Here is a 25,710-nt window from a genome sequence, read left to right as displayed (position 1 = left end):
TTTTCAGCTTGAAGAAGAGATGGCTGAGGGGGGATATGATAGAGGTGTTTAAAATCATGAGAGTTCTAGAACATGTAGATGTGAATCGGATATTTACTCTTTCAGATCATAGAAAGACTAGGGGGCACTACATGAAGTTAGCATGTGGCACATTTAAAACTAATCAGAGAAAGTTCTTTTTCACTCAACGCACAATTAAACTCTGGAATTTGTTGCCAGAGGATGTGGTTAGTGCAGTTACTATAGCTGTGTTTAAAAAAGGATTGGATAAGTTCTTGGAGGACAAGTCCATTACCTGCTATTAATTGAGTTGACTTAGAAAATAGCCACTGCTATTACTAGCAACGGTAACATGGAATAGACAGTTTTTGGGTACTTGCCAGGTTCTTATGGCCTGGATTGGCCACTGTTGGAAACAGGATGTGGGCTTGATGGACCCTTGGTCTGACCCAGTATGGCATGTACTTATGTTCTTAACAGTATGTTAACCACATTGTGCAACCTGATAATCAAACAACTGTTTTCATAATGCGAGATGAATTGGTATCTTGCATCTGTAGTGAATATTTCTCCTGATTGTACCTTAGTCCCATTTTCACCCTAGGTCCACCGTTTCAGTTATAAACTGTTTCACTGTCTCCACTGAATCGAAACTCTGCCAGGCCAAAATGGCGTTTTGAAAATATGTGAGTAAGAGAGGAGTGGACCATATCACGGTAATTTTTGGAATGAGAGAATCGGTTAGATCAATGTTCTAAGTTTCAATGAGAGATAAAGATGTAAAATCGGTTCCCTGGGCACCGATGGTATTCGGATGGAAAGGTTGTTTAATAAAAGAGAATATGAGTGCGACTATGAAGTTCTGCTATATATTGTGGAGATCCGTTTGAGCATGGTCAATTGGTTACCGGTGATTTACTTAAAGAATATATACGGGGGAAAAATTAGTACTCAACAGTGGTCAATGGCTGAGTGAGAAACATATGCACGGAGTAAGATTTACAAAATATCGCGCTGAGCATATGATTGGGAAAAGAGTTGAATATTCGAGGGCACATTAGGAAACATTAACAGTGGAAGAATATTATATACAATCAACCCTGATTTATAATACATAAAGGTTCCCTGAAGAAGCCTGTTTTTACAGGCGAAACGAGTAAACTCGTCGGAGTGGAGGATTTAAACATATGTTAAGTGACGAACATTGAGCGTTCAGACTGTTAACAGGGGTATTTTTGGACACATGTTAAATAATGTTTCTTGTGAATGTATCATGTTGTTTATAATCTTTATGTTTTGTGGTTTTAGGAATGAATGGGATGTATGAAGTATGAATGGGATATTAATTATGCTTATTGATTAGATTTTAGGATGCACAAATGTTTCACATAAGCCTGCACGTTATATAAATTTTTGTATACATAATAAATATATTTAATTGTTGGGCTTTGGATTTTTGCCTACTGTCCTCTGGCATATTTACTTTGTTCATATATCAGACAGAGGGATTGCACGTAATTAATGTACCTGCTTATCGGGTCATGTGGTCTCCTCTAGCAAAATATTTTTAATAGGTATTTGAAACAAAAGTAAAAGTATTAAAAACAAGCAAGCAAAGATTAATAGGTAGAATCTGAAAGCCAAATTTTACAAGCAATATGACAGTTTAAGTTTCTATTATTTGAGCTGCAAGAAACTACTATGGAATGGGAGATGATGTAATTGAAGATAATTAGATAGGAGTCCAGGGAAGACTATATAAGAAAAGTAGTCTCTGGGGGTGGGTAGGTAGAGTAGAGAGAGAGGGAATTACACAATTGTTAGTACTTGCGGGGCTCTAATTCAAATGTGGCACGCCTCTTCCTAATACAGGAAGGCCCAGGAAGTTTTACTTCAGATCCACACGAATATAGTTTTTAGCCAAGCACACTTTGCTATGTCACTGGTTTTTGTTGTTTTTTTAAACCAACCCCCACACAGAGCACACAGGTATAGAAATACAAGCTTATACTTTCCCAGGAGCTTTAGAAAAACAGAATAGACTTATCCACTGGTCAATTGGAGCAAGCTTATCCTCAGAAGCCTGGAAACATAGTCACACTTAGAACTGGAACTCACTGGTCAAATGCTATAGTTTGCCATACCCTAAGAAAAAGATGATGGTCCAGATTAGTGTTTACAAAGACCACTTCCTTAGCGGTCTGGTTAGCAATGAACCCTTTTTATTACCAGTAGTGGTCAGGTGATAATGAAGCTAGAACAGGCAATCTTCGAACTGTAGTAACTGCTGTTCCTTGTGGGTTGAGCCCTTGGGTGCAGGAGGCTGCCAGGTCTTTCCAGAGAGAAAGCAGGAATCCAATGCAGAGCAGGAATCAGGTAGCAGAAATGTTTTCCAGAGCAAAGTCCACAAAGACTGTTGGGCCAGCAAAGGTGGGTGAAGCTAGGAAGGGCTCCTTAAATCCAGTCCTCAATTTGAGACACACCCAATACTCTCCCTATAGGGAGCTATCTGAGGCAAGTCTTCCTTTCTCTGATTCACTTGATAGCTCCCTTCACAGTTCCTAATCCACAAGAATCCCTGTGGTTCACTGCCATGTCTCCCAGCCTTTAGCCCAGAGGGCCATGTTTTCAATCCCTGCTGCCCCTGACCTGAACCCACAATGCAATACCGAACAAGATAAAAACATTTAAATAACAAAATAGGAATTGTTGTAATTTTTCCCCAAAAGGGAAATCCCCTACTATCTTGGGAAAAATCACAACAGAATCTTCTCAACTTAACCCACTGAGGAGATCTCAATCAAAACTCCTAGATAGCTAGTCCTATAGGCTTAGCAAAATCACCATCTAAGAAGGACCCTTCTGCATCCATTAAGGCCTCCTACTGAAACATCCACCAGGTTTAAAAAGTAGGGTGAGAGAGGCTCTCTCTGGTCCCATGCAGTCCAGGTTCTTGTGGCAGTTGATGGAATATCTACATTTCGTTTCCTAACGTGGGAGTTCCATTCTGGTAATGGATTCCACCAATGAATGGTGAGATAGGGCTCCTTCCCCAAGCCCAGCTTTTGGGGTGGCAACCCTGACGATGGTTTGCAGGACCCAGATGTGACTTGGTATCAATGAAGGGTAGTGACCACACATGTCATGGCAGTGACAGGCAAAAGACCCATTACGGGGCATTTATTTTTTTTTTATATACCGACATTCGATTTGAGGTATCACATTGGTTTACATTCAGGTACTGTAGGTACTTTCCCTATCCCCAGAGGGCTTACAGTCTAAGTTTGTACCTGAGGCAATGGAGGGTAAAGTGACTTGCCCAAGGTCACAAGGAGTGACAGCAGGACTTGAACCCTGGGCTCCTGGTTCATAGCCCACTGCTCTAACCACTAGGCTATTCCTCCTTTCCTGCTCACTCTCTGCCAGTCATCTTAGCACTCTGCTCACACACAACTCCATTTTCCACCATTCCCCCAACAATATCCTTTTACTTTTCACCATCCTTGCAACACAACCCGTGACAACCTTGTATATTCAGGCATCATCCTTCACATTAAACCTTGCATGAAGCAATCTACAGCTAGTGAGAAATTTGTTAATCCAGTAAAAATGTCTAGGCTGCATCTTTTGCTAAGCATTATTTTTTAGTTTTCAAATAGAGGTGCCAGGTTGTTCCAATTCTAGTTTTACCCCACTGATGCATGGACTTGTTCTCCGTTTTTGTTAGGGAAATCAGAACTATAACTCTAGGCATGCAGTGGGTAAAATCAGGCCCGGGTCAACCTCTCTTGAAAAAAATGGAGCCAGTTGGCAACCCCTGCATTCAAAATAGGCAAACCACACTTTCATTTATTGAAAAATAAAAATTAACAGGTGCTCAGAGGACCAGTTTAAGATATAGAGGCTATAAACTATGTTTATTGTATTTTTATTATGTTATATTCTCTTTTACAAACACTTCAAAGCAGATTACATTGAGGTACATTAGGTATTTCTCTGTGCCTAGAGGGCTTACAATCTAAGTCAAGTTTAATAGGCCTCATAGCATTACACCCCCACAAGAACTTTCCTATATTTAGAGACCCCTCATAATCTGAAGCCTTAAACTGTAGAATACGTAGTTTGTGCCTAATTCTAGCACTAGGTGCTCAAGATTAGAATAGCAAGGAACTAAACTACTACTATTTAACACTTCTACCGGCATGAAATAAAAAACCAACCAAATAAAAAGTGCCAGCCAGAGAAATAACAAAAAATGATAATACTGCAGAAGTTCGCAATAAATAACTTAGTTTAGCGAATGAAAAGAAATGTCTGCACAAACCGCAGCGGTGTTTCTTACACAAAATAGAGAACATAAAACCTTTCAAAACTTGTTCCATGCCTTTAAAAAATGTGCTCCGTCAGTACCATTAACTTATTCGCACAAATACGGAAATCAGAATAGCTCTCCAATATTAAAAGACAGCAATCAAATTACAGCATTTGCAACTCCTAGAATTGGAACAGAACACAGTTTGCAGCTCTCCTTCGCAGCCCCGTTCCCTATCAACCACCTTCAGGTAGCACTAGAGGGCTTACAGAGCGGAAGTACAGCGTAGTTGCCGCCTCCGCCTATCATTATCCGGGCATTCCGCGGCAGCGCAGTGAGCGTACGCAGGCTAGTCACAATGAAACAAAATACAAGGCCGCGCTCCGGGGCCCTGTGAGTGGAGCGTAACTGCTTCCCTTCCGGCATTCACGTACAGCGAATACCAGAAAGGAATCCCGCGACCTAACAGGCAGCGTCCATACTGCTTCCGCCTCCCTCCCCAACCAGTGTCACGTTGACGCAGATTAGTGACGAGGCGTGACCCGGCCCTGAGAGTAACCACTGGTTCGGCTGCTGAGCTCCGCCAGCCGGTGGGCCACTCGCCTCACCTGTCCACGCGCACGGGCATCACGTGCTCGTGCGTAGGGTTGCGCACGGCCGTCGCCTCGCTCACCGGACTTGTGCGCCGGTGTCCGCCGCGGCCCTAGCGCCGCTAGCATCCGCCGTAGCCGCCATATTGAGGGGGGCGCCCCTGGGCAGCAACGGTGAGGGACGAAGAGAGCGACAGCCGGGACTTTTGCAGACCAAGCGCGAACCTTTTCGCCAGTGGAGCCCCGCGCGGGAGAGAGGCGGAGCAGCGGCCACCGCCGCGCCGCCGTTAGTGGAGCAGGAGGAGCTGCTGGTGACGCAGGAGCAGGCACCGCCGGCCGGGGCGGGCGGGAGTTAGCGAGCGGCAACAACCCCCCCCCCCCCCCCCAACCTCTCCGCCCGGCGCTCAGTGGCCGTGCGTGCTTCGGAAAGCTTGGCCTTGGTGGACGCAGACTGACGGGGAGGCCGGCTCGGTGCTCTCGGCCCGCCTCCCGCCCGTTTCCTGCTATGAGACGCGACCCGGCTTCTCTGGCTCGGCAGAGGCGAGGGGGACGGGGCGGCTGCGCTAGTTTGCGGTGAGTCTTGCTGTGCGGTTAAGGTTGGGGAAGGAAGCGGGCCGGGGCGGTTGGAAGCCGCCGTGTGTCTGCTCCCCGCAGGCGGGGTGGGGGGAGGGTGACAGGCGGGGAGAAGTCTGGGAGGGGGTTGCCGGTGTTTTCCGCTCCGTCCGGGTTGGCTGCTGCCTCCCGTGTTCGCTTCCTAGGAGCCGGTGGCGAGCGGTGCTTTCCACAGCTCGAGCTGGTTATATGTGGATGTTTTATTTATAACTGTAATTTCTTTTTGGTGCTGGAAAGGAAAATGGCTGACGGCTCTCCTCGCCCCCATCCTGTCTGGGGCTGACTGATGATGATGATGGAGCAGCCGGCCCTTGACGCTCAGGCCTTCTCCGGAGATTTCCTCTTCCTTCCGCCGGGGTCGTGTCTCGGTCTCCCCTCTCCCCTCTCCCCCCCCCCCCGGCTGCCTCTTCTCTGCCGCCCAACGCCATTGCTTAGGTGGAGCGAGCGAGTCGGGGGAGATGTAGGCCCGGGCTCCGCCTGGCACCAAGGCCCCGGCTCGCGCTCCCTAGTCCCTCCGTCCGAGTGGCGCTGGACTCCCATCGAGTTCCCCTCCCCTTCCTCCCTGCTACTACCGGGGTTTCTCTACGGCCAGAGCCGTCCAGGTCCCGGCTCCTGTTAACGCACGCTCGCCCAAGCCGGCTGCTCTTGTCCTTTTCTGAATTAACCGCTGACATGACTATTTGTCTACGGAGACTTATTTTATTTTTTTACTGGATTCGTTTAATCAGTTGTGAGGTGGAAGGAGCCAGTAACTTAGCACCATTGCCGCGTCAGTCGTCTTAATTTTTTTATTTTTTTTCTTTATGTAAAGAAACCCAAGCTGTAAACGTTGATACTGAGGTGTCGGCGCTCTGGTGGTGTTAGGCGTGGTAGACAATTCTTTTTCACCACCGATTTTAATTAATAAGATAATACGAGTAAACTCAGTGATTACCTCTTATGTACAAGGTCATAATCTAAGTTGATATTTTGACTTGAGAGTATACTGTATTGTAACTAATTTTCCAAGTATGAATACTTTATAATTTCTTTAAAACTTGAATGATGCCACTTAAAACCATTTAAGATATATTTTCCTTTCATATTTTTAGTTTGAAAAATAAAATCCAGAAATACATTCCAGCCCTTTTAAAATCAAACAAAAGAAGTTTTATGGATGAAATCAGTTTGGATGCTTGAAATTAACGTTAACTAGTCTTTTTGGTAATTCATATTTAGTGGTTTATTTTGTTAAAATAAAGGACAAGATTTGTCTTTGCAGTTTTCAGAAATCTAAATTAAACTACATGATTGTTTCAATGCAGGTTTTTACAAAGCCTAGTTGTCCATTATTAACTTAAAATAGCAGCTAGAATCTATTGCCAATCCTAGTACCAGACCCAGTAGCTGAAATTTCACCATGCAATAATGTGATCAAAATTAACACTTCATTTACTTATCATAAATACATTCCAGTAGCATGGTGTTGGTCTGAGTGCCTTGTTCAGTTCTCCATAGACATAGAGTGGGGAAAAGCTTTAGATACTTGTAATCTTCACTGGCCTGCCTGGTACTGGATGTGGGGTTTCATCATAGAAATTAACACACAGGGATCATTTATGACCATTTATGATTAGCTATTTAAAACCTAATTCATTTTATAAAAATTGAATTGCTTTATGAAGCAACAGAGGTTCATGGGTGTCATATAGTATTGTGAGAAGTACATTTCTTCAAATCCTTGCATATAGTGGACCATTAGAAAGGTTGTCAAGCAGGAAATGTTCATGATGGAGTAACCAAATGGTAAAGCTGATGTTATGTACAAAAACAGACTTTTTAGCTGTAGTAGGATTTAAAAAGAAATTCAAATATTTGCAATGCTGGCTGTTCAGCAGCTTGGGCCTAAGCTCTTTTCTTGGTTGCTTCTGTTGTGGTTACTTGATTGCACATATTTTTCTCGCATGCATTTATTTAATAGCATTTGATAATCCATCATTCATTTCACATTGACAACAGAGTACAATAAGATTACAAAATTGAAACATTTTCACTCCCCTCTGCACCCCATTTTTCATAACTCTTTCCCATACCAGTACACTGGCCTACACAGAGGGATGCTATTTGCTTGCTAAAACAGAACCATTGCTAAAAAGCTTTTGTGTAGTGCTGATCCACTTGAGTAACTTATAATGTTGTGAAGAGACCTAAGAAATCTCAAAAGTTTGCATTTATATTTATACCTCAGCCTTAAAAGCTATATTTTCTGTCAACTTTATTTTTCTATTGAGTAATTTGAATTTTTTTGTGCTTTAATGGTACTTCCTTTATTCATGTTTTGATATTTAGTATTAAATTCAGTTTTATATAACTAATGCAAGCATTAATGTGTACACATGTTCAAACTGTATAATGAGTTCAAGGAATATTTGGTGTTAAATTCTGTAAAGCTTTATTTTTTGTTCAGTATCTATATAATTTCTTAAATGGAGTTGTCATTTGTGGCTGTAAAATTAAAAAAATTATTTCAGGTAATTTTGCTTAACGTGTTTCGAGGATAAAGTGTTAGTTTGACAGAGCAATATTAGCAATTTTTTAGCAATATTTTTAAAGCTGGAAGTATAGTTAGTCAACAGACTTATGGAACTGGGTTAAATTGTTTGGAAATTACACCACTACCAAAACAAAACATAGATCACTTGCAATGTAAAACACAAAAGACAGTGAGGAAATATAAACTAGTTCTACCATGAAAGTTTACATATGATTATTGATTTTTAATAAATCTTATAAAAAAAAAAATACAGGCTTAGCTAGTTTAATTTTGCTTCTGAAGCAGGCAGTTATCTGCTTATACCCTGGCATCAAAAGGGTCATTGGTGTTTTTAATAGATGGTCACGTTTAGGATAAGTGTGTGTATATATAAATATATATATATATATATATATATATATTTTATTTTATTTTTTTTTGCGTCTTATATTTTGAAACATTTGAGTGGTAAATTATTTATCAAGTGGTTTATGATTCTGTCTAAACTCTATTGGGTGCATCAGACACGGGATCATGGTTTTAGCATTTACATCAGGGCTTCTCAAACCTGTCCTGAGGATCACTCAGCCATTTGGGTTTTCAGGATTTCCACAATGAAGGTGCATGAGATAAATTTGCCTATTGTGAGTATCTATGATATCTGACTGACTGTGGGGGTCCCTAAATCAGGTCTGGAAAGTCCTGATTTATAGCATTCTGATTTCACATGTATTGTTTTATATTTGTTTTAAAAGTTAAAAATCATATGTAAAAATTTCATGGTAGGATTCGCTGATTTATATTGTTTCCTCATGTTTGTTTTTGTTATAAATTTGTTTTCCAGTGGAAAGAGTGCAATTTGTGTTTTTCTAGAGTCATGGCATTTTAGCACCTGGGGTAAGCAGGCATATTTGCCCTTAACTTTGACCCCACTCCACTTTGATCTCTCTTTGCCTGTAACACCCGCCCCCACCCCCCAGCCTGAATGGTAGGATAGTGGCACACCTGAATTTGTAATTTACCACTCCCACAAAGCTTTTGGCTGCTGCCCCTCTTGCCAACCCCTAGTTACAGCCCTGGTTTATGCAAATTTTTGTAATTTGGTCACTGCTGGGGATTTTTTTTTTATAATCTGTTTTTGTTTTCATATGCAGTGTTCCTGAATTTTGTTCCTTTGTTTCTTTTCCTGTTAATGAAAGTTAAGCTTTTTCTAGAGGTTCATGGAGAATAAATGAGGTGGAGGCAATGGAAAAACTTACCACATTGTTAACTCAGACGTTGATAAACTAGGTAGAGGTTTAAGGTGAACTAAAAAGTGACTGAGAAGCATAGAAAGTTGAAATCTGCATGGCTTAATTTGTAGATAAAAAGGAAGTGGAATTGTCAGTTTGGGGGAGGGGATCAGGGCCAGCTGTGAAATGTATGACAGGGTGGAGTCAGGACAGTTTGTGAGTGCTGTTTCCCAAAACACACGTACAGATACTATTTGAAATACACATTTGAGCATAACTCTTCTTCCTCTTCACTCCACTGATCCTCCATTTTCAGCTCCCACCAGTGTTCAACCTCTGGCTGTTTGTCACCTATCAGAACTGATTGCTCACTCAGGTACAAGACAAAAGGTAGCAGAACACAGTTCTGGGTCATTCTACCAGAAATTAAGCCCTGGGTAACAGACCCGGCAAGGTGTTGAATTAGCATGAGTTTGAAACTTATCAGTAGCATTAGTAGCCAGGGTTGAAGCCTTGATGATTGGAATTATGGTTCACAAGTTTCAAACTCATGCTAATTCAACCTCTTTTTGTCCTTGTTCTTTAGTGTGCAGTGTTTGCTGCAGGATCACACCCTCCTCTCCTGTTCTGTGCACAATAGGAGAAGGAGGGGAAAGACTGAATGAGGAAAGTATCTGTTCTTTGCTAGGCTCACTTCCCTTTTCCCTGTAGGCTGCCTGGAAAAGAGGTGCTGGAACCTTTGTTGTTCTGCCTCTTAAAATCCCCCACAAATTAAGCCCTGGGAAGATGTGATATCTGCTGGGCAAATTCTTTCATGTTTTGGGACATGTCAGCATCTTCTCTTGTTATCACAATACTTAGAGATGTTGATGTGCTTTTAAATAGGATGGCTGTAAATGTTTTGATGGCAAAAACAGGTAAAGGCTTAGTTAAGAATTAAGTACAATAAAATTGGATAACTTTTAAGTAAAAATGTAAGATATTAATGAAAATCAACCTGTCATTAGAAAACAGGTTTGTTTACAAACATTTGAGTTTCCATTTTTTTTTCCAAGAATGGTCTCAAAGTGGATTTCAGTCTGCTTAAATGGGATTCCGTTATATTACTAGTAGCATATGTTATAATGTTATATGCAGTCATTCTTGTATAAAGACTGGATCTTAATACCCATTAGCTTGGCTGAGAAAAGGCTTGGTTGAACAGCCAAGCTTCTGCTTTTTTCTTGGAACATGAGGTAGCAAGGTTCAAGCCGAAGGGGTAGGGGTAGTGTACCTCATTCCAGATTTTGGGTTCATAGCAGCTGAAAAACTGCAGTCTTGTGCAGTTCAGCTTTACCAATGACAAAGGGAGGTGGGGAAGCTGAGTTTTTTTGTGAGGAATGGTTGGTGTGTATGAGGCAAGAAGAAGGAAGAAATATTCTGAAGCTTGTCTTCACAGATTTGAGGACAAAGGAGAGGGTTTTGCTTTTTATTCTGTTTTTACTGGAATCCAGTACAATTTGTGTAGGATGGGACTGATGTGGTTGATTACATTGGTCCCTACCAAAATTCTGGCTGTAGTATTTTGCAGGAGTTATAAGATTTCAAAATCTGTAATAAGAGATGCCATTCAGTAGTGAACTACAGTAGTCAGTTTGAGTGGTGATTAGTGCTTGAACTACAGTAGCCAGGTTTCTGATTTAAGAAGTTGCATAATTGTTGAATCTGGCAAAGAAACATGTCGGACACTCTTACTATTTTAGAGTTGTGAGCTTCCATTGAGAGATTCTGGTGAAGCTGAATCCTGAGGTTTTGTACTGACTTTTGGCTGGAGAAGATTCCTTGGTAGAGAAGGTAGAAGTAGCAGGGGATGACCTTTTTTATTTTTGCAGGCTTTCTCCTAGCTTGATTTTAGTAGAGGTAATGCTATGATCATATGTTTTGCTGTATTTTTAATTGTTTTGTTATATTGTTTAACTGTGCTAGGTAGATAACATATATAAACATTTCAAAATAGATTGCTATAGACAGAATACACATGTTTTGAAACAAATTTGGCGTACTTAAATTTTTAAGTTTGTGATTGCGGATCCATTGGGCTACTGCAGTAAGACAGTTATTGAGTGCTGATGGAAGAGACTTGATTGGATCCTATTTTGACACAAAGTTTAATGTCATCTGCAAATAGGTGGCATTGGGGTTGAAGGTCTATATAAGGTCACAATGGATGAATATAGATATGGGAGAGAACAGAACTTTGTGGCACTCTATAAGTGAAGTTTTTTGTAGAAGGTGTGTTGGCCCATGATACCAATTGTGTTCTGTCAGATAGAAAAAATTCAAGCTATTTGAGGACCATTCCCCCAGTGCCAATATTTCCTAAGTGCCGAAGCAGGAGATTGCGAACAACTGTGTCAAAGGCTGCAAAAAGATCTAAGACGACTAAAATTGACTCACCCTCTTGGTCTGCATTTAGTTGGATGCCATTAGTGATGGCCAAAAAGATGGATTCCCTTCTGTGGCCTTTTCTGAAGCCAGATTGTTGAGGTTGTAAGATGTTGCCCTCTTTGGGGAAATCTAGGAGTTGGAAAGAGAGGGGAGGCTAGAGACTGGGTGCTAGTGGTCAATTTATTTTAGGACTAGAGCCTGATTTCTTCAGAATGGGTTTAATTATTGCCTTTTAAATAAATTACGTAAGGAGGCCTGTAATAAGATGACTTAGTTATGGTAGGCAGCAAAGGGCTAAGTCTTGTTTGCTTATTTACCGTATTTTTTGCTCCATAAGTCGCACTTTTTTTCCCCAAAAGTGGGGGGGGGGGGGGGGGGGAAATGTCTGTGCGTCTTATGGAACGAATATTAAAAAAAACAAAAATAAAAAAACTAACTACAACCAATGTTTTTTTTTTGTCCCCATCCCAACCCTTTAAATTTAATTAACTACAACCCCCCCCCCCCCCCCAAGATTTTCCAAAAGTCCCTGGTAGTCCAGCAGGGGTCCGGAGCAATCTCCTGCACTTGGGCCGTCGGCTGCCAGTATTCAAAATGGCGCCGATAGCCTCTGCCCTTACTATGTCACAGGGGCTACCAGTGCCATTGGTCGGCCCCTGTCACAGGGTAGGAGCACAAGATGGCGCCGGCCGTCCATTGCTCAGACATTTCCCCTCCACTACAACTCTAAAATAGTAAGAGTTGTAGTTAATTAAATATAAAGGATTGGAATGGGGACAAAAAACCATTTTATGCCCAACTCTAATTTGCTCCATAAGAAGCACAGACGCCCGGGAACAGAGCCGGTTTAGCACACCATTTTTTTTTTTTTTTTAATTTTCCCGCTCTGAATCCTAGGTGCGTCTTATGGTCTAATGGTGCGTCTTATGGAGCGAAAAATACGGTATTTATTTTTTTTATAGACCGTCATTTGGAATTTACCATCATAACAGTTTAGATAAATAGTTTAAAATAAAGATAAAATACAGTCTTAATAATATTTAACAAAATTAAAACATAATATAAAATAGATTCAAATAAAATTTAAGTCAACATGTCAATGATAATAAAAGGAAAAAAACAATAAAAGCAAATAATGAAAAAAAAACTTGAATTCGCCTCATCTGTGCTGCATCAATATTCAATCCAATCATTGAGTTTCTTCATCATAGGCCTTGCAAAATAGCCATGTTTTAACCTTTTTCTTAAATGTTTTAAGGTTCTGCTGTAATCTGATCATTTCTGGTAACGTATTCCAAATTTTTGGGCCAGCTAGAGAGATCGCTCTATCTCTGACTTGTGAAAGATGGGCTGATTGTACCGAAGGGATTGATAACAGCCCCTTATTATTGGATCTTAAATGTCTTTGGGGTATATGTAGTCTAATGGCTGCATTAAGCCATTCTGTTGCTTCTCCGTAAATTATTTTGTGTATAATGCACAATACTTTATACTCAGTCCGATAGGAATTGGGTCTAATGAGCTTGTAGACTGGCAGGTTCTTTGGAGGATCTGCTCTTTCTCGTGAGTGATGGTTCTGAAGTCGTGCAGAGTAGTAGTTTCATGGGAGAGTTAAAGGTGGTGCTGTATACGGAGGAGAAGGGGTGGTTGTGTCAATTGGACTTGGGTAAGTAGTATCAAAAGTGGCACACAGCATGGATTTTATCCATGAAGAGTTTAGCAAAGTCTTCTGCTGAGTGATTCTCTGGTAGTCTTAATGGCTTGTGATTCTGGTTTTGTACTTGTTCAAAGAGTTAACTTGGATAATTCATTGATAATTCTGTTTGCTTAGTCTTTTTTTGACCTTTTGGATGGTCACTTCATATTTTTTTGCATGTTCCCTGCAGCTACAGATGTTGGGTTTGTTTTCTGTTTCTGATAAGCTTGTTCAAGTTGGCAAAATTGCTGTTTGAGGAGAAGGTCCTCTTGTAACCAAGGAGTGTTTTAGAGGGTCTTCTGGAGTTGGGTTTAAGAGGGGTTATGGTATTGATCACTGAAGTGAATTTGTCATTCAGTAGTTGGATCAGTTCTTATTTTCTAGTCAGCGATAGAGTGCTTATTTTGAGGGGATTTGTAATAATTTTGCTTGTGATAGGTTCCTAGTATGTTATTTTAATTTGACCCAGATAACACTGAATTTACATGCAACATTTAATCTACCTCTTTTTTACCCTTATTTAAGAAAAATAAAAATTTTAGACAGGTTGACAGATATTTAGGGCTCTAAGGCAATTTATAGCAGGGCTTCTAAAACCTGGCCTGGTTAATTTCATACATAACAATGGGGAACACAATTTTCTTTGAGTTAGATCTGATACTTGTTTTTGACTACATTTTGACATCTGAATCCAAAAATGATCCCAGTTTTTCTCTATCACGTCAACTTTTTAAGGTACAGGATACCCTCCCTTTGTCTCAAATAATACAAAATGTACATACAAAGGAAATAAAAGAAAAAATTACCTGAATATACCATTTAGTTATTTTATTCATACAAAGGCTATATATTGTTACTGTAATTCAAATTGTGTACAAGTTGTAAAGTTCTGCTACCAAACATACATATTAAGGTAAAAATTTATGCTTATAGCTTTTCTGACAGTGTTCAATCTGTGGACAATCTCGCCTGATGCTCCAACAGTAGTCAGCCATCATATGTATATCCCATCTACCCTGATACTGTGCCTCCATGACCTTCAAATCTTGGTGGAATCGTTCACCTTGCTCATCACTGACTGCACCAAGGTTTTTCGGGAAGTCAGCAAGATGGCTATGCAGAAAATGCACCTTGATGCTCATGTTGCAACGAAGCATTTTGAAGCTCTCCAAGAGTTTCTAGACAATTTTGGTGTCATTTTGTGCTCATGTATTTCCAAGAAAGTCCTTGACAAGGTTTTTGAATGACAATGGTCGTAGGTAGGAATTACAACAATTCTGGCACTCACCGCAAAGTGCGAAAAAGTTATCACAGTTTGCGGTAATACCTATGCGAAGCGCTAAGATAGCGCACTTTGCGATAAACAGCCTATTACCATAAAACACGCTCCTTTTCCTATCGTATGCGTTATTTAGTGCATGTTGATAAATCCAGGCCTAAGAGAGGCTGTAGAGAAAAAACTTGACATGATAGAAGAAAACTAACTGCAGTTTTGAAATCAGCATTCCTGTTTGTTTAAAACAGCTGAAAAATCGAACTCAACAGGAATTATGTTAAAAATTGTTCCCTAGTGTAATCATTGTGGATATTCTGAAAACCTGATTGACCTGGAGACCCTACAGCCATGCTTTGGAAGCTATAATTTATAAGTTTGTAATTGCTTGTTTTCAATCATAGAGTTTTCCCCAATTTTATAGTCTCTCACCCCTTCTTATAGCTCAGCCATTGTAGCAAAAGTCCAGGGACTACAGATTGAAACTCCCTTAGTTATCTGGTATGTGAGGGCTCCTGTCTGGCCAGTTAGAGACACTGTTCTGTCATGGCTGAAGTGCCTTCACTCCCAGGGACAGAGTGGTTTGGATTTGTAATCCTGATATTATATTGACCATACATTGGTCAATATAATATCAGGCAATCTGAATATGCATATAATATCAGGCAATCTGAATATGCATATATTGACCATAGAGGCAAATATTTAAATTTACTGACTTGTTTATGAAACAGTCATGTAGGTGTGGTCAACTTGGTGCTTAATAGCCACAAAACCAGTCTGGTGTAGAGCATATTCATGATGAATGTGTGAGATGTTTACATACATTGTAGACAGTGCATTCAAATCATGCATGTTCATTGTGGATATCCTGAAAACCAGACCTGTTCTGTGCTCTTGATAACTGGATTTGGCTACATCTGCAGTAGTATGTTCCTGCACTTTGAATATGATTTATAACGTGAAATATGTATTAGGGCCTTCTGTACACTGTTCGTCCAGTGTAATAGAACCCTTGAAAGTAGTGATTCTCAATTCCAATACTTTGGGCTGCCTCAGCAGATCTGGTTTAAGATAACCCAGTCCATCTGCCATATACCTGCAAATATTTCATGAATGTTCATATTGAAAACATGACCTGTTTAGTGGCGGTATCAAGGACAGGAACATAACCACTGTTCTAGTGATAAGAGCATAGATAATGTTCCTTGCCCATTTTAATCATTAGTCAACCAAACTGCATCAGTGTTACAGAATAAGTACCTGGATTTTTTTAAAATTTAAATTGACTTTTGAAACTAAAATATTCTGACACTTCAGAACTGATGAAAAAAGACTTGACTTAAAGACCTAGGGGGCTGATGCAATACAGTGCGCTCACACGAGCATACTGTTTTTAACCTGCTGTCGGACACGGGTTAAATAGACACTAATCTAACCCCTAATGCAATAGGGGGATTAGCGCCTATTTAACCCGCATCTAACGAGGCATGAATGAGAGAGCGCTTATCATATGAAAATGCATGTGAATGAGCCTATTACTCATTCACTCCGCATTAAAAAAACCAAATGTGCGTCTCAGATGCACATTTATCGCTCAGATATTAACGCCTGCCTGGAGCAGGCGTTAATAGTTGAGCGCATTAAAAGAAGTACAGAAAAGCAGAAAAAACTGCTTTTCTGTACTTCAGCAAAAAACAAAAAAAAAAAACCTCGGCAGACCACCAAGTTATGAAGACCGACTCCAGAAAGTCCCAAAAAAGTGTTGTACATGACATTCATTGAGCAATGCATCACTTTGAATAAATTTATTTAAAAAACTTTTACCTTCTTTTTAACTGAAACTGTTTGAATCATTCACGTATGAATACCTTATACCCTTCGGCTGGTGCTAAATCATTGTAGAAATCCCAACAAGTACATGTTTCAGACCATCCGTCCTTCTTCAGGGGAGGTAAACGCTGTAAACAAACTACAACCAATGAGTTATTGCCATACTCTTGTTCTTTTGGAACATATCCTGTTCAATCGTCCCTTTGATGTTCAAACCGACGCCATTCGTTTCAGTTAAAAAGAAGGTAAAAGTTTTAAAAATAAATTTATTCAAAGAGATGAATTGCTCAATGGATGTCATATACAACACTTTAACATTTAAGAAAAACATTTTTCAAAAAATATTTCACGGAGGTGGTTGGAAGTTAATGATTACAATCAGTAAAGGTGCTGTCGCCTACATTAAAATATGAAACTTTCAACCCATCTCTAAAAAATGTTTTTTTCTAGAAAATTGATTATTTTTATCCAAAGAATGGCAGATGCCATTCCATTTATGTTGTGGGGGGGAGGAAGAGTCCAGAACAAAAACACTGGACATGTTCCAGTTCCTGGAGCTCCATAAGAATATAGTGGCAGTCCATTACATGAATTCTTTCAGTAGGAGTAGTAGAGTATGTGGGAGCATTCTTTCTCTGTAGCTTCAGTGAACAAGAAGGTGATTGTAATATGTGTTCAGAAGATTTCAGGATTTGAGAAGCAGCAGCTTCCATACCAGTAAGTGGTGACTGAATCTCCTCTTAAGAAAGCCAAGGGGTACAGAAACCATTTGTTGGTGCCCCTAGGAAAGGATTTCCTCGAGTTACTTGAGCAAAGATCCCCCCCCCCCCCCCCCCCCCAAGGGCGGTGCTCAATTCCTGCATAGCTGCTTATCAGCTCTTCATGAGCCAGTATATGTGGGACATTCTGAAAGTGAAAAAAGCAGCAGAGCAGCTTCCTCAAAAGCAGCATGTCAGCTTTGAAAAGCACTGGTAGAAAAGGGCATGGAGTGTGGAAAAATTGTGGTCCAGTTGACAACTTTTTTTTTTTTTTTTTTTGATAAGGCATCAAGATCTCTGAAATAGGTGTTGGCGTCTGCAGACTCGCCTGGCTGCAGGCCTCCGTCAGGATGTCAAGGAAAGACTTGTGGACATGCCTTGCAATAGAGAGACACTTTGTCAAGTAGTGTGTTGCTTTAGATCCTCTTCACTACCACTATATGCCCACGCCCCTCAATTAGGAGATACCTGAGTGGAGCGCGGAGAAGGTATTTGTTTTCCTTTACCCCCTCAGTCCCATCAGCAGCAGTGTCCTCATGCTTATCCTCAGCATTGGAAGCCCTCAAAGTTACAGCCATCATCCTAGCCATATTTGGGGCAGGGATTTAACTGGATTATAAAGATGCCAGCTGAGATGCCAATACCTGTTCTAGAGGTCCTTCCTTTTGGAGGTAGGTTCTGTTTTACATAAACAATTATCCTAGAATAACTTCAGACACTTGATTTTCAGCCTAATACAAAAAAGACTACTCTTTTGAACAATTCTCCAGATTGTCTACTGAAATCTGCTTGGTTGGTGTCGTAGCATCAAACTATTGCAAATGGAGCCCTCTTCTGTCTTAGAGGCCAATGTGATTGAGCCTGTTCCACTAGGGGAAAGAGAATGGGGAATTTACTCCAAGTATTTACTGATCCCAGAGAAATCAAGGGGTCTTCTTCCCACCCTAGTCCTGAGGGCATTGAGCAAGTTCCCGAAAAGTGTAAAGTTCAAAATGATTTTCCTATGCGGCCTGAATCATTTCCTAGAGAAGGGGATTGACTATGTTCTCTAGATCTAAAGGATGCTCACACCTTTGTAAAGATATATTTTCAAGTTACAGAAAATCTCATTGGTACTACAGGACCACCGTCTCCAATATTGTGTACTGCTCTTCAGTCATGTTTGGCAGTGATGACAGATTATTTATGCAAATTGGGGATGCATGTGTTCCCCTGCCTAGATGAATCCAATAGAATCCACGACCTACAATTCGATGCCAAGGCTCTCTTCTCATACGTCTCACAGATCACAAAAACAGCCCCCCCTACTATCTCAGACGAACAGGCACAATCTAAGGCTAGTGAGCTCGCTCTATTCTTTCAGAAGAAGATTTCTAACACCCTTGCACTCCTCCCCTCCAACACAACCCACCCCCCACTCCACACTCTCCTACATCCCCAAACACACTGGAGCTACTCTTGACACTTTTGAATTAATCTCCTCTAGTGAGATTGAGTCCCTACTGAAGAGACTGAAACCAGCCAGCCACCTGGCCGACAATATCCCAACTAAACTTCTGCTACTTATCCCAGACACCATTTCTGGACCTTTGGCAAACATTATAAACTGCTCTCTAACACAAGGTATCTACCCAGACAGATTAAAAAACGCCTCTCTCAAACCCCTCCTCAAGAAACCTAATCTTGACCCTAATGAATTATCGAACTTCCGCCCCATCTCTAATCTTCCATTTCTAGCCAAACTCACAGAGAAACTGGTCAATACACAACTTTCAGAATACTTGGAAGTACACGAAATCCTATATCCTTCCCAATATGGATTTTGCAAATCGCGCAACACAGAAACCCTCATCTCCCTAACAGACCGGATCATCATGGGACTAGACAAAGGTCACTCTTTCCTATTAGTTCTTCTAGACATCTCGGCGGCGTTCGACACCGTCAACCACTCCATCCTTCTCAATCGACTCTGACATTGGTCTATCAGGATAGGTTCACAATTGGTTCATCTCCTTCCTCAGTAACAGAAGCTTCAAGGTAAAAATTAACAATAAAGAATCTCCCATCATAAAATTTTCGCTTGGTGTACCCCAAGGATCATCCTTATCACCTACCCTCTTCAATATTTACCTCCTCCCCCTCTGCCAGCTGGTAACGAACCTAAACTTAATAAATTACCTCTACGCAGATGACATGCAGATTCTGATTCCTATAACAGAATCTATCTCAAAAACTCTCTTTCTGGAACAACTGCATACAATCCATCACCAGCCTCCTCACCAGTTTAAACCTGGTCCTTAATACCGCCAAGACCGAACTCCTCCTTATCTCCTCCAACCAACACAATTCCCCTCCACAGACCCACCCCAACATTCAGGTCACACATGCAAGAGACCTCTGTATTATCCTTGATAACCGCCTAAACCTAAAGAAAGCTATCAACAACACGACCAAAGATTGTTTCTATAAACTTCAGGTGTTAAAAAGACTCAAACCCCTTCTGTACCTCCACAACTTCAGGACAGTCTTACAAACCATGCTCTTTGCCAAGATAGATTATTGTAACGCTCTCTTCCTCGGACTCCCCATCTCCACCACCAAACCTCTACAGATGCTGCAGAATGCTGCAGCAAGAATCTTGACCAACACCAACCGTGGAGAACACATCTCCCCCATCCTCTGGAACCTACACTGGCTGCCAGTAAACTTCAGAATCCTACACAAATCCCTCACCATAATACACAAAACGGTCCACAATCATCTACAGCTCGACCTTGAAATCCCTTTCAGATTCCACACTTCAACCAGACCAATTAGAGAAGCATACAAAGGAACTCTGCAAGCCCCCCCCAACCAAAGCCGCACGACTCACTATCACGAAAGACCGGGCTTTCTCGATAGCAGGCCCTACTATCTGGAACAACATCCCCACAGATCTTAGATTGGAACCATGCCATCTAACATTCAGAAAAAAACTTAAGACATGGCTTTTCCGCCAAGCCTTCCCGCAACCTTCTGAAGCACACTAACGGCCCTTAGCCATTATTCACGAACTCTGGAATTAGAAACCCCTAAGCAGCCAAAATATTCAAAATTCTAACCTGTATTGTTATTATGTTCTCAGCTATTTGTCTCCTTCTACTCTTTTTTTCCAGCTACCTATGCTTCCAAGTTTATCCTCCTTGTTGATTGTAACTTTGCTCCTTCTGTTAAATGACTATTTATTATTTATTGTTAAAGTTCCTCCCTGTTTTATGTAAACCGATTTGATATGGTTATTACCATGAAGGTTGGTATAGAAAAATGTTAAATAAATAAATAAAATAAATGATTGGCTGATCAAGAGTGTGTCTCAAGGCACTGACATAGAATTGATTAACAAAACTATCCAGGTGTTGAAGTTAATGGGGTTCATCATCAACTACCGAATGCCACTTGAGTTCATTTACTCAATTGGAATTTATTGGAATTCTGCTAGACATGACTTATGCAAGAGCCTTCCTTCCATAGGAGAAGATTATCGCATTGGTATCTGCAATGGAGGGGATAGAAATGGGTCAGCAGATCATTGGCATTTTACACCAGTTTGCTTGCACCGCATATTTCCCAATGTGTCAGATATCTGTTGGAGAAACTGCAGTGGTGTTGACACTTTTTTCCATATATGGTGGCAGTGCTAGAAGGTAGTCTGTTTTTTTTTTTGGAAGCAAATTTTAGAGAGGCTAACACAAATTGTGGATGTGACGGTTACTGTTGAACCTTGTCATGCCTTGCTTAACCTCCCAATATCCAGTTTGAAAAAGCATATACAATGTTTTTCTCGACAGGTGTTCATAGCGGCCCATTGTGAGCTAGCCACATTTTAGAAATTAGCGGAGGTTCCATCAGTCTCCCTGGTGATCCACCGCTTACATGGATATTATTGATTAGCTTGCCTCACAGTCTTATGACATAGTCTATTGCCATCCTTTGAAACCACTTGGGGCCCTTTTATAACATGGCTACTAACCTTTGAATAGCGGTATTTTGGGGTTAGATGTTCATGGCTAATGTTCCTAGGGAGTTGCTATCCCTTCATTCGCTCTTAAATTTTTTCGAATATCTGTACTTTAATGTATGATTTAGTTCATTGTCTAAGCTCTAGCACTTTAGGTAATGATGCTTATCACATGCAGTAGTTTCTTTTATGTAAGTGTTGCACTTGTGCTTTGTTGGCGGCCAGAGTGGGTTGGTTGATTGCTGTATACATTTGAAATGACAATGGGTGTATTTACGTATATGTACTGTTTTCTTTGTGTTTATGCCGTATTGCCCAATAAACATTTTCAATTAAAAAAATCCCCAAAAAACAGAAGTGGGTCAGTAGGCATCGGCAATAGGATATGATGAAGTTGCCTCATGGTCTGTTATTCCATTGACATATCTTCACATAAGAGCCCAGTGGTACCTCGGATTGCTGTGGGATCAGGTTACTCAGGATCTTCAAGGTAGCAAGTGAATCATCCAGCTTCTGAAGGACTCCCTGGAGACTAATTCATTAATCTGGCTAAGGGTGTACTCTTCCAAATTCCCCCAGTTAAAATTGTTCTAACCATAAATGTCCTACCTGTCATGGGGAGCCCTTGTAGAGGGGCTTTCTACCTAGGGCCTTTAGTTGGCTCAGGAAAAGCTTCATCATAAAAACTCCCTAAAGCTAAGGGCTGCTCGGTATGCCATGATGGCTTTCAGAGATGGATTGGCTAAGAGGTATCCTCATCTAGATGGTCAGTCAAGTGGCAATGTTCTATGTCAACAAGCAAGTTCTGAGTAGCAACAAGTCAAATTTTAATTTTGTGTCATTTTAAAGAGGCAGCCTGAAACCAAATTAATAGGCTGTAGGAGAAACTGGGTACGGTTTTAAATCTCAAATAGACTCCTTAGGACAGACTGACCAAGCCCACTGTCACACTAGGTATCCCTGTTCAAGCAGTAATTCAAAATGAACACATGGTGAGAACTCCATGTTGCAGTCATGCAGATCTCTACAGAGGCTGATTTTAGGTCGACTGACACCAGTGTGGCGGATACTGAGCCTTAAAAAGGGCCCATCTAGGTATAACAGAAGGAGATGCAATCTGCTGGCAACAGCAATCTCAGGTTTGTTGTGTCAAAAGAAACAAAAAAAACTGGGCAAACGTTCTAAAGACTTTAGTCCACTCCAAACAGAAGGCAAACGCTCTCTTACAGTCCAAACTATGTAGCACTTGTTCAACTTTTGTGGACATGTAGTCAGGCTAAAATTACTGAAAATAGGATTGAATGGGTAGCGATACTAAGTCGGAAGCACAAAAAAAAAAAATGCCGGCATACGTCGTTCGAACCCGTGGCTGTCAGCGGGTTCGAAAGACTGTCAATCGCTACCTGATGGTACCACACTTCCGCATGGAAACCCTATGTTCAGTCATAAGGGCAGTACAACCGGGGGAATTCTGACCCCACTGGATCTATCCGAAGCCTATCTCCACATTCCGGTCCATCACGACCATCAGCGCTTCCTATGCTTTGCGATACTGGACCATCATTACCACTTCTGGGCGCTACCCTTCGGACTAGCTACTGCTCCTTGGATGTTCACCAAAATCATGGTGGTAGTGGCGGCGACACTGATGAAAGAAGGAATCCTCGTACATCCTTATCTGGACGATTGGCTGATCAGGGCAAAATCTCCAGAGGAAAGTTACCAGGCGACCACCAGAGTCAAGAATCCTCTGCAGAATCTCAGGTGGGTCGTCAACACTGCCAAGAGCTGCCTACAGCCCTCCCAATCGCTAGAGTACCTGGGAGTCCGGTTTGACATCAAACAAGACAAGGTTGTTTCCCCCCCCCCCCCCCCCTACAAGGAGAAGGAAACTGATGGACCAGTTGCGAAAACTGTTGAATTATGCTCGTCGTAAGGTATGGGACTACCTCCAAGCCCTCGGTCTCATGACATCAACCCAAGAAGTCATCTCATGGGCAAGGGTCCACATGCGCCCACTACAACGTTCCCTGCTGTCATGATGGAACCCGATGTCCCAGAACTACTCCATTCGCCTCCAGCTACCGGCAGAGGTTCGGACCCAGCTCCAATGGTGGCTACAGGAAGACCATCTGAGCAAGGGAGTAAGACTATCCTCATGATCTGGAGCTTGCTCACCACGGATGCGAGGGTGGGGATCCCACTGCTAGGAACTGACGGCCCAGGGGCAATGGGACAAGGAAGAGTCGGGATGGAGCATAAACCGACCGGAAGCCCGAGCAGTCAGACTAGCCTGCCTACAATTCAGTCACAGACTCTGGGGCGAATCTGTCAGTCATGTCGGACAGCGCTACAACAGTTGCCTACATCAACCGCCGGAACCAGAAGCCAACAGGTGTCCCTGGAAATAGACCCCCTAATGGCGTGGACAGAAGCAAACCTGCAAGGGATCTCAGCCGCCCACATCGCAGGAAAAGACAACGCCACTGCGGACTACCTCAGCAGAGAGAGTCTAGACCCAGGGGAATGGATGCTGTCAACCACAGCCTTCCACTTGATAGTAAACCGCTGGGGAACCCCAGCCATGGATCTCCTGGCAACCCGGTCCAATGCCCAAGTTCTTCAGCTGCAGACGAGAATCACAATCTCGAGGAATCTATGCCCTCATCCAGACCTGGCCACAGGAAGACCTGCTGTACGCCTTACCCCCATGGCCACTATGGGCGGGATCATCCGCAAGATAGAACACCACAAGGGACTAGTACTCCTAGTGGCCCCGGGCTGACCAAGAAGGCCATGGTACTCAGACATGAGGAAGATTTCTTGCGGGGAACCCTCGGTGCCTACCTCCACACAGAGACCTTCTCTGGCAAGGACTGATCCTCCACCAAGATCCGACCTGATTCTCTCTTATGGTCTGGCCATTGAGAGGACTCGCCTGAAGAAGAGCAAATACTCTAAGGCAGTGATTGACACCTTGCTCCGAGCACGCAATTCTCCACGTCTCTAGCTTACATACGAAAATGATGGGTATTCGAAGCCTGGTGTGAGGACCGCAAGATCCTCTGCGGACAGTCAAAATCCCCATGAACCTGGAATTTCTGCAGGATGGCTTGAAGGGGTTGTCTCTCAACTCCCTCAAGGTTCAGGTGGCCGCGCTGGCCTGTTTTAGAGCCAGAGTGGACGGCATCAGTTTATCAACCCATTCAGATGTTTCCTGCTTCCTGAGAGGGGTCAAACAAATCCGACCACCATTAAAGTGGCTGGTGCCCCTGTGGAATCTCAATCTAGTTTTAGACTTCCTAGCAGGAGCTTCCTTCAGACCTACATGTGGTCTGTCAGTACATCTCCTGACCTTGAAGAGTGCATTCCTGGTGGCAATATGTTCCGCCCGTCGCATCTCCGAACTTCAAGCGCTATCCTGCCGGGAACCGTTCCTCAGGTTCACACCGGAATCCATACAGCTACGCACTGTCCCCTCCTTTCTCCCGAAGGTGGTTTCTCAATTTCATCTAAACCAAACCATCTCGCTGCCATCTCTAGACGACCATAAGGACTCTGAAGACTCGCGCCTTCTTCGCCATCTAAACGTCTGCAGACTCCTAGTCTGATACCTGGAAAGGTCGGAATCTGTATGAAAGATGGACCCACCCATTCGTCCTTCAAAGTGGGAAGAAACAGGGGGAAGCGGCCTCGCTGGCAAGCATAGCCCTCTGGATCAAAGAAGTAATCAAGGTGGCCTACGTAGAAGCAGAGAAACCTCCAAGTCAAGGCCCATTCTACAAGGGCCCAGGCAGTGTCCTGGGCGGAAACCAAGATGCTGGTGCCTGCCGAGATCTGTCAGGCGGCGATGTGGTCCTCCGTACATACCTTCTCCAGGTTCTACCGCCTGGATATCCAGGCCCGGGAGGACACAACCTTTGCAAGGGCAGTACTAAGTGGACCACGGGCAGCCTCCCACCTGGTTCAGGAGTAGATTTTGTACATCCCATTGGTCCTGAGTCCATCTGCTACACGATAGGAAATAGAGAAATTACTTACTTGCTAATTTCGTTTTCCTTAGTGTAGACAGATGGACTCAACATCCCACCCACGGCTGCCCCGGAATCCGGAAAACTCTGGTGGCAAACCCTGAGAACAAGGCAAACACGGGTAAGCCAGGTATTACCCCTAGTTCAAGACACCCATACTTGCCGGGTGTCGGCGTTATTCAGTTGAGTGCATTGGCGGTCTCCAATTTGGAAATCAGTTGAACCAGTCCTAGTTAATCAAGTTAGCCAAGGTAATCAAGCTATTATAGCACACATATCCACAATTGCTTTTCGAGGAGAATACTGAAGAGCAAAGCTTCCTGCATGGGTATATGTAGGCTGACGTCAGCGTTGAAATCTGATTCCGTCTCCCATCTGCTATCAGGAATACACTATACCCATTGGTCCTGAGTCCATCTGTTTACACTAAGGAAAAC

At 42.3% G+C, this 25,710-nt stretch overlaps 1 protein-coding gene across 1 annotated transcript in view; it reads left to right on the top strand.

The window, feature by feature from the left end:
- Positions 1–4,847: 4,847 nt before the first annotated feature.
- USP9X (ubiquitin specific peptidase 9 X-linked) overlaps positions 4,848–25,710 on the top strand; it is a 723,495-nt gene continuing 702,632 nt past the window's right edge. The window contains 1 exon segment of the mRNA XM_029603145.1: positions 4,848–5,475. The gene's annotated coding sequence lies outside the window, so the exon portion shown is untranslated.

The sequence above is a fragment of the Rhinatrema bivittatum genome, chromosome 5 (assembly GCF_901001135.1).
Source record: "Rhinatrema bivittatum chromosome 5, aRhiBiv1.1, whole genome shotgun sequence".
NCBI classification, from domain to species: Eukaryota; Metazoa; Chordata; class Amphibia; order Gymnophiona; family Rhinatrematidae; genus Rhinatrema; species Rhinatrema bivittatum.
Note: the sequence above shows the minus strand (reverse complement) of the source record. Positions and strands in the feature narration are given on the sequence as shown.